The sequence below is a fragment of the Apodemus sylvaticus genome, chromosome 1 (genome assembly GCF_947179515.1).
Source record: "Apodemus sylvaticus chromosome 1, mApoSyl1.1, whole genome shotgun sequence".
NCBI classification, from domain to species: Eukaryota; Metazoa; Chordata; class Mammalia; order Rodentia; family Muridae; genus Apodemus; species Apodemus sylvaticus.
Genome location: NC_067472.1, coordinates 34,014,861 through 34,023,767, shown reverse-complemented (window position 1 = coordinate 34,023,767; position 8,907 = coordinate 34,014,861). Strand labels below are relative to the sequence as shown.

The 8,907-nt window shown below is 39.5% G+C and overlaps 1 pseudogene; it reads left to right on the top strand.

Annotated features, from left to right (window-relative positions):
- The first annotated feature begins 1,606 nt into the window (after positions 1 to 1,606).
- LOC127680982 (ribosome biogenesis protein NSA2 homolog) lies at positions 1,607 to 6,674 on the top strand (annotated as a pseudogene).
- The last annotated feature ends 2,233 nt before the right edge of the window (positions 6,675 to 8,907 follow it).

Genomic DNA, 8,907 nt, shown 5'->3' with positions numbered 1-8,907 from the left:
AACGATAAAGAAGGCAAATAGACGCAAAAGAAGTCTCAAGACTTTTCAGATTCACCCCCAACCTGCATTCGCTCTTCCTCCATCTTCATCATGCCCCTGTGTCTACCTGGCTTCTGTCTCTCTTTCTGAGAGCAGAGTTCCACAGTTGGAGGAAGACAGCCAACCATCAGAGGGACTGACTCTGGCCTTCTGATTTTTTTGTGATCTTTATGTCCATCTTCACACAAGGACAAATCCCAGGGGAAAAGAACTCCACAAAGAAGACAGGACACAGGGAACTCAGCAGAGACCCATTGCCACAGAAAGCAGAGCAGGGTGGACTTCCAGGGAGGAGACAACTATCAGTCAAACCCTAGGCTACGGAGGGTTCGAGAAGAATGAATAAATAATGCTGCTGAGTATCCTGATGAAGCTTGCAACCATTCCCCCCCCCCCCCAGGTTAATGCTTCCTTCACTTCTTCGCTGCTTTGCATGGGTGTACAAATCAATGTATTGTAGCGATTTTTACATACTGACATCTTAGAGCACATTAATTTTGTCAACTGCCTACAAATGCTTGGCTCTATCTACATACAGGCAATTTTACCTAGCTATAAAATATGAATAACATAAAAAGTAAGCCTTGACAAAGGACTCATGGATGAAAGGAAAGTGGCCCAAGAAAGGCCACAATGGGTCCAGCTAGGGTCACACACGTCTCTTCCCTCTTCCTTACTCATTGGACAGGGGTATATGATAATGCATGTGTGTTATGTCATGGCCATCACTGTATAAGGAAGTGAGAACTAGAACTGCTAAGCCTATCTGGATTACATAATCAGGGGTGAGGAGACACTGTGTTCTCAGGAAGAGAAGGAGAAAGATGTGAAGATACCAAGATCAGTGGTTATAGGAGTCCAGGAGAGTGTAAGCCCCAGTCATCTAGTAACTGTGATTATTAGCTGTTAATATCAAAACTTATTTTTCACTGACTCTGTGTCCCACCTGTGTGGGGTTGTGTAGAGATGAGTGGTATAGCAAGCCAACCTTGCAGAGTTCAAGTCATTGATGGATAGACAGATGTGGAAATAAATTGGGTACCATGGGATAAGTGCTACTAACATTGAGTATCCTTAATCCACAGTACTTGGAGACAGAAATGTTTAGATTTGGGCTTTTTAATTATTTTCATCTATATAATGAGTTGTCTTGGGGATGAGACCCAAGTCTAAGTATGAAATTTGCTTATTTTTCACGTATAGCTTATACATGTAGCCTGAAGGTAATTTTACATAAGAGTTTTTGTTGGTGTATCTGAATTTTGATTGATTACAACCTGTCACATGAAGTCATGTGGAATTTCCCACTAGTACTATCATATCAGTGGCCAAAACACTTCTGATTTTGAAGCATTTCAGAATTTGGATTTTGTTGTTGTTGTTGGGGTTTTTTGGTTTAGAAATGTTCGACTAACTCTTATAAGACTTTGAAAAATACTGTGGGAAGAGAGAGAGAGAGAGAAGAGGTTGAGTTCTTTGGGGGAAAGTGGTGCCAATAAGGGCTTCCTGGAGAAGCAAAGTTTGATAGGGGACTTGAATGAGGCATAGGGTATTCCCAGGGGACAAGATGGCTTCCCAGAGAATAAAACTTTATTCACTGGCGAGCTTGGAGTTCAGATATTTAACAGGAGTTACTGAATTGGAGAATGGTAAATGATGATCTGAACATGGGCTAGACCAGAAATGGACAGGGGCAGCAGGTAGGCTCAGTGTTCATCTGAACAAGCGTGGCCTCCCACGTGACAATGTGGTCTGCTGGAAGTGTCATCACCTTCCCAGACAAGAGGCCCTTGGAGGACTGTATAATGAGACCCTGTCTCCCAACATTTAAAATAATAAACTAGAGATTACAAAATAAAGAGGAAGAAACTCAAAGGAGCTATAAACCAAAGTGTAAAATGACTTGCCACCCTATAATGGGACCAAACTCCAAGTTGCCATTACAATAGAAGATTCACACAGAATCTATACATTTTATCTCATGCAAAATAACTCACAAGCAGACATTTTAAGTAATTTGCATTTCCATGCTATTGTTATACTTTTGATATCTATGGAGTTTTTTGTTTAATTTGATTTTGTTTTATTCTGTAGACAAACCTTTCAGGCAGGTATCTAGACTCTGTGTTGTGTGGCATTGGCAAAGTTATCTTAGCTCTGGGAAACACAACTTAGGATTCCTGGAAAATGATCATTACAGGAGACAACATACACAGATCACTGTGCACAGAACTCAAACCCAGCAGACCCAAATGCCAGCTCTTCCTGTTGCTCTGTGTTGCTAAATCACAGATAGTCCTTGAGCTTGGGAACAGCTCAGAGTAGATGAGGCTCTTGAAAGAATGGAATCCTTCCATCATCGTAGGTTGTGGTCACTCTTCAGTTTAAGATTGCTGTTGTAATTGTGCTGATATTATTCAGGTCATATACTGGTAACATACCAGCATGCAACATATAAGGTAATGCATGTGTGCAGCAGCCATGCCATGTTCAGAGGAGAGCATACCACAGTGTCCTCCCGACCTTCCAGCTCTTCTTCTCTCTTGTAATCACTCAGTTATGTGATTTCCCTGATGCTGGGGATGAGGGCCAAACTGAAGTCCTCAGAGCTGCTTTTCCTCAGCACCTTGAAGAGGAATATGAGTCTTTTCCCATCAAGTGGGGAGGGTTTTCAGAAATCCCACCCCTAGGTGAGGAGCTAAGGCAATTGATGGCTGTTAGTGGAGGGAGAGTCACTATTCTTTAGGGATATGGTCATGAGTAGATCCCTAATGCACCAGTGGATGGCCTCCCATCCCGGCCCCTAGGGACAGCACTAATGGGACTCAAAGAGCTAAAAATAAATAATAAAAAGGAAGATATCAAATTGAGAGATAGGATGGAATGAGGGTTCCTACAGGGGGTTGACAATGAAGATAAGTGGGAGAGTCAGTTACGATACATTTTATACTTGTATTGAAATGTATAATAATAATAATGATAATGATAATAATAGATTATTGTTATATAGTTGATCTCCTTATAGTCAAATAGACAGTGTAATGGCTCTTCTTGGTTGTCAACCTGACTATATCTGGAATGAAGTACAACGCAGATATGGAGGGCATACTTACAAGAGATTTTTTGCATAATTTGAAGTTGGTAAGTTCACTTTGAGGTAGGAAGACATACCTCTGATGTGGATCTTGATGGGGAAAGACATTCCCTTATTCTAGACCTTGAGGTGGGAAGACACACCTTTACTCTGGGCCACACCTGCTTCTGGAAGCCTGTGTAAGCACATGGAAGAGAGAAGGCTTTGTTCTTTGCCTGCTTTTCTTGCCTCACTGGTAAGTTCATTCCTTCACTAGTATTGGAGCCTACTTCTTCAGAATTCCAGAATCTAACGAAGGCCAGCTGATATACCCAGCCTCTTAGGACTGAGCAGCTATAGATTCTTAGACTTTCCATTCATATCTGGTCATTGTTTAATTAGCTGAACTGCAGCCTGTAAGTCATTCCAATAAATTCCATAGATGTGTACACACACACACACACACACATATATGATGTATATGTGTATATAATGTGTATGTATGTGTATATATGTATGTATATAATATGTATATATTTGTGTATATGTATATGAGGCAGAGAGAGAGAGAGAGAGAGAGAGAGAGAGAGAGAGAGAGAGAGAGAGAGAGTTTCATTCCAGAAATTCTGAACTCCAGAGAACCCTGACTAACACAGATAGTGAGAACATTGCAAATACACACACCTTCTGGGGCTGGAAAAGCATGTTTGATTCTAAGACACATCAAGACCTTTGTCTAATACAGAAAGGCATAAAAAATTACTAAATTAATTACAAACATTTTTTGATAAAATTGAAGATTTACATGAAAAATACTTTTGTTAGTCTATGCCTTTTTATTGGGGAATTGGGTCCATTGATGTTAAGAGATATTAAAGAATAGTGACTGCTGCTTCCTGTTATTTTTGGTGTTATTTTTATGTTTGTGTGGTTACTTTCTTTTGTATTTGTTGGAAAAAGATTAGTTTATTGCTTTTTCTAGGGTATACTTTCCCTCCTTGTGTTGTCGTTTTCCATCTATTATCCTTTGTAGGACTGGATTTGTGGGAAGATATTGTGTAAGTTTGGTTTTATCATGGAATGTCTTGGTTTCTCCATCTATGGTGATTGAGAGTTTTGCTGGGTATAGTAGTCTGGGCTGGCATCTGTGTTCTCTTAGGGTCTGTATGAGATCTGCCCAGAATCTTCTAGCTTTCATCATCTCTGGTGAGAAATCTGGTGTAAATTCTGATAGGTCTGCCTTTGTAAGTTACTTGACCTTTTTCCCTTACTGCTTTTAATATTCTTTCTTTGTTTAGTGCATTTGGTGTTTTGATTATTATGTGACAGGAGGAATTTCTTTTCTGGTCCAGTCTATTTGGAGTTCTGTAGGCTTCTTGTATGTTCATAGGCATCTCTTTCTTTAGGTTAGGGAAATTTTCTTCTATAATTTTGTTGAAGATATTTACTGGCCCGTTAGGTTGTAAATCTTTACTTTCTTCTATACCTATAATCCTTAGGTTTGGCGAAAAAGACCTAGTGATGTTGGTAAGTTTCAGAAGCTTCCATCTCAATGTTGTCTATGGATCTTAAACTTGCAGTGCCAGGGACCAGGGGCCAGGGGCCAGGGGCCAGTGGGTGGTTTCAGTTAGCAGAGTGCTTGCCTCACAACTTTGAAGACCTGAGCTCAGATATCTGGAACCCAAATACACACCTAGGCATGATAGTATATGCTTGTATTTCAGCAAGGCTATCCCCTATTCTAGCTTCCTTGGCAGAGTTGCAGGCCAGTGAGAGACCCTGTCTCACAAAACAAAACAAGACAAAACAAAACACAAACAAACAAAAAACTGTGGAAGATGCCTGAAAAATGACACCTGAAGTTATCCTCTGAACTACACACACACACACACACACACACACACACACACCTACACACACACAAACACTACTGTGCATTCATTCACATACACCAAGAAAGAAAACTCAGAAACTGAAATCCGATATGTTAAATAATTTAATGAAAAAAGCACAGCTTCACTGGCTAAAGCTGTAGCACTTGCAGAAAGTGCTTAGGTGAGAGCCTTCTTGACCTTGAGTTGGCCAAAGCATAACACATAAACTGGAAACAATGTCTTTTCATTCCATCAAAATTAAAAAATACGTAGATCTGCAAGCACCCCTACGAAAATGGAGAGGTCAGCTACAGTGTGAAAGACAACATTCACAAGTCGTCTATCAGACTTGGAAAATAGTGATGGCTATAGGAAACAGTACCCACACCTCACTTGTTTAAAAATATGCACATGTCTTTTACAATTAACTGCCAAATACAATGGAAAGGGGGAATGTTAAATATGGTTGGTATAAAAGATACACATTGGAAAAACAGTTCAGCTTTCCTTTAAAAGTTATAAAATAGTGTATGAATTGAAAATTTTCTCTTAGCAATAAATAGACAAGAAATGTAAGCAGTCCTACATAAGGCCCCATGCATTCATTGATGCTTATCTTGGTTAGGGTTTCACTGCTGTGAACAGACACCATGACCAAGCAAATCTTAAAAAGGACACTATTTAATTGGGGCTGCCTTAAAGGTTCAGAAGGTCAGTCCTATATCATCAAAATGGGAGCATGGCAGCATCCAGGCAGGCATGGTGCAAGAGGAGCTAAGAATTCTACATCTTCATCTGATGCCTAATAGCAGAACTATGCAGCTAGGATCAGGGTCTTAAAGCCCACACCCGCTTTCCTGTTCCGGCCTGAACAAAGCAGGCTCATGGACCAGTGACACCCAGAAATTAAGAGTTGTTTGGAACCAGGGAGGTCGTGGACATCTGTCAATATATTAACAAAAAGAATATATTGAATTGTACCACAAACGATATGGATATCATTTGGGCTACCATGAGGAAAAGAGAAAGAACGGAGGTCAGGAGGCCCGTGAACGTTCAAAGAAGGACAGAAAAATGATTGGCCTGAAGGCTAAGCTCTATCATAAACAGCGCCATGCAGGAAAATACAAATGAAAAAGACTATTAAAATGCATGAAGAGAGAAACACCAAGCAGAAGGATGAGGAGAAGACTGCATGGGGAACAATCCCCGTCTACCTGCTGGTCAGAGAGGGAATCCAGAGCAAAAGTATTTTCCAACATGATTAAGCAGAAATGAAAGGAAAAGGTGGGAAAATGGAAGTTCCAAAATGGTCCCTCTACCCAAAGTTCGTGGCCAAAGAGAAACAGAAGTATTGAAAGTTATTCGAACAGAAGAAAGAAAAAGGAAGGCATGAAAGAGAGGTTACTAAATTCTGCTTTGTTGGTGATGGATTTACAAGAAAACCACCTAAATATGAAAGGTTCATTAGGCCTATGTGTCTCCATATCAAAAAAGCCCATGTCACACACCCTGAGCTATATACAATCCTGGGTGTATCACAAGATCACCAAAGGTCCAGTGATTGAAGCGAATGTAAGAGAGTTGGCCTTGTGACACAAGGAGGCAAGGCGATTTGGGGAAAGTATGCCAGGTTACCAACAATCCTGAAAAACAATGGGTGCATAAATGTGGTCTTGCTGCTTTGACAACGAAGTCATACAAGTCATTCCACTCAATACCAAAGACTACACAGTCAGGGAAACACCTTTGCAAGGATCTTTCTGAACTACCAAGCAGCCTTACCCCATGTGCAGTCATCAAGAAGTATTTATTAAATTGTAAAGGAAAATAAAACACTGAACAATAAAAAAAATGAAGCCCACACCCACTGTGACACACTTCCTCCAACAAGGCCACACCTCCTCTTAGTGCTACTCCCTGGGCAGAGCATATACAAACCATGACAATGCTTGTGGCAGGGTGGCCACAAGATCCTAAAATTAAAAGGAACCAAAATATCCATCAACAAAATATGAAATTCTCAGGCAGTAGAATATTATTTAACAATAAAAAGAACATGTTGTAACATTTGACATATCTCAAGTATAACACGAAAAGTGAAATAAACCAGACTGCGTATGATATGAATATATCTGTTTAATTATCTACTGTGGAAATTTGACAAAGATAGAAAATAGACCAGTGACATACTTGGATTATAGTTAGAAGCAAGGATTGATGGAAACTTGCCAAGAGAGAATTTTCTATGTTGATGGAAATGTACAAACCCTAATATATCAATGACTCAAGTAGAGCTGTAATCAAAACACCCAAGGAAAGAAGTTCTGGGAAGGATTCATTCTGCCTCACAGTGGTGGACCATGCAGTCCACATTGCTTGTCCTCATGTACTTGTGTGGGACATTGCCATAGTGGGAGCATGAGGCAGAAGAACTTCCTCACCCTGGGACAGACAAGAGGTGGTAAGCAGAGAGAATCTGCAGCAGTCATAACCACTATAGGAGCACCCACCCCTTGTAACTTTACTTCCTACACCTTGGCTTTACCTCTTCAAGTTTCTACCATCTACTGAAATAATTCTACCCGATGGGGGCCAAGTAGTTATCACATTAGCCTGCTGAGGAACATTTCATAGTAAGTCATAACAACTCATATAGGGTAATAGCTATAGAATTCTTTAGCTTATTTCTCTTAGTTAAGTGCATTTATAACACGAAAGGATGAGTTTTATACTAAATAATTTAGACATCAGTGAAGCTGTTTTTAAGATCTTTGTGGCCAAACTTCCCTCCAGATCAACTGCATTTTATTTATTTATTTATTTATTTATTTATTTATTTATTTATTTATTTATTGTGGTAGGAGGCTATCCCAAAGAATCAAATGTAGTACACTAGATATACAAGTGGTGCCAAAGAAATCCACTGAGGTAGATTTAGATTGCAATGTCAAACTCACCAGCTGTATGACTTGGAGAATATTATTTAATCATTTGAAAAGTTATTTCCTTTGTTTATAAGGTAAATAATGTCTACCTCTTCTACTAATGTGGAATTGAATATGGATACGAATCTAGAAGACTCTGTCAATTGTTATTTCTTAGAGTCTCTGGGACTAGCAAACTCTAGAACAGACATGAAATATGCTAGAATATAAGTCTAAGACCTGGAAACTATAAGTTTGTTGAGAAACCCTGAGTACCAGATTTTTTTTTTTTATATCAGAGAGCAGTATAAGTCTAATTTGTAAGATTGAGTGATTCCAGTTTGGGAAAATTTTATTATCTTCCAAAGGATATTATAAAGGATATTACAATGAGACAATATTTTTTTTGCCCTAGCACTAGTCATCCATTTAGAAGTTTTCCTTGGATTAAGGTCACCCGTATGTTGGGCTGGTGAGGTGGTTGAGCATGTAAAGATGCTTCTTACTATGTCTGAAGTTTGAGTCCCAGAACCCACCTGAGAGAAGGAGAGAACTGACTCTCACAGATATCCAAACCAGTCCTGTGCTCTGTCACATATATACTTCCTCCAAAGAAATAATTGCCACTAAAAATCAAAATCTTGGGCTTATGCAGCTGGAAATAAGCTTATGTAGTTAAGGTATGGGAACTTCAAAACCTTCACTCAGCTTCTCTCAGCTGCTGTAAGGATGCTCAAATGATTAAAAAAAATAGTGTTTGTTTGGATGCAAATAAGAATAACCAGAATGATGAAGAATGACCAGTGTCTTAAATGGGGATTTGCTTCCATTTTTAAGATAATTTGGAGGTGAGCATCCAGTTTGCTCTGGAAGTCAGTGCTGTTTGCAGGACTGAGAACATTGTATTCTTGAAATTTGCTATTTCATTGGACATTGGACAACAGCTCTCTTCACTCTCAAAACATAGCTGCCAGAGCTCTAAACAACTGGTTCT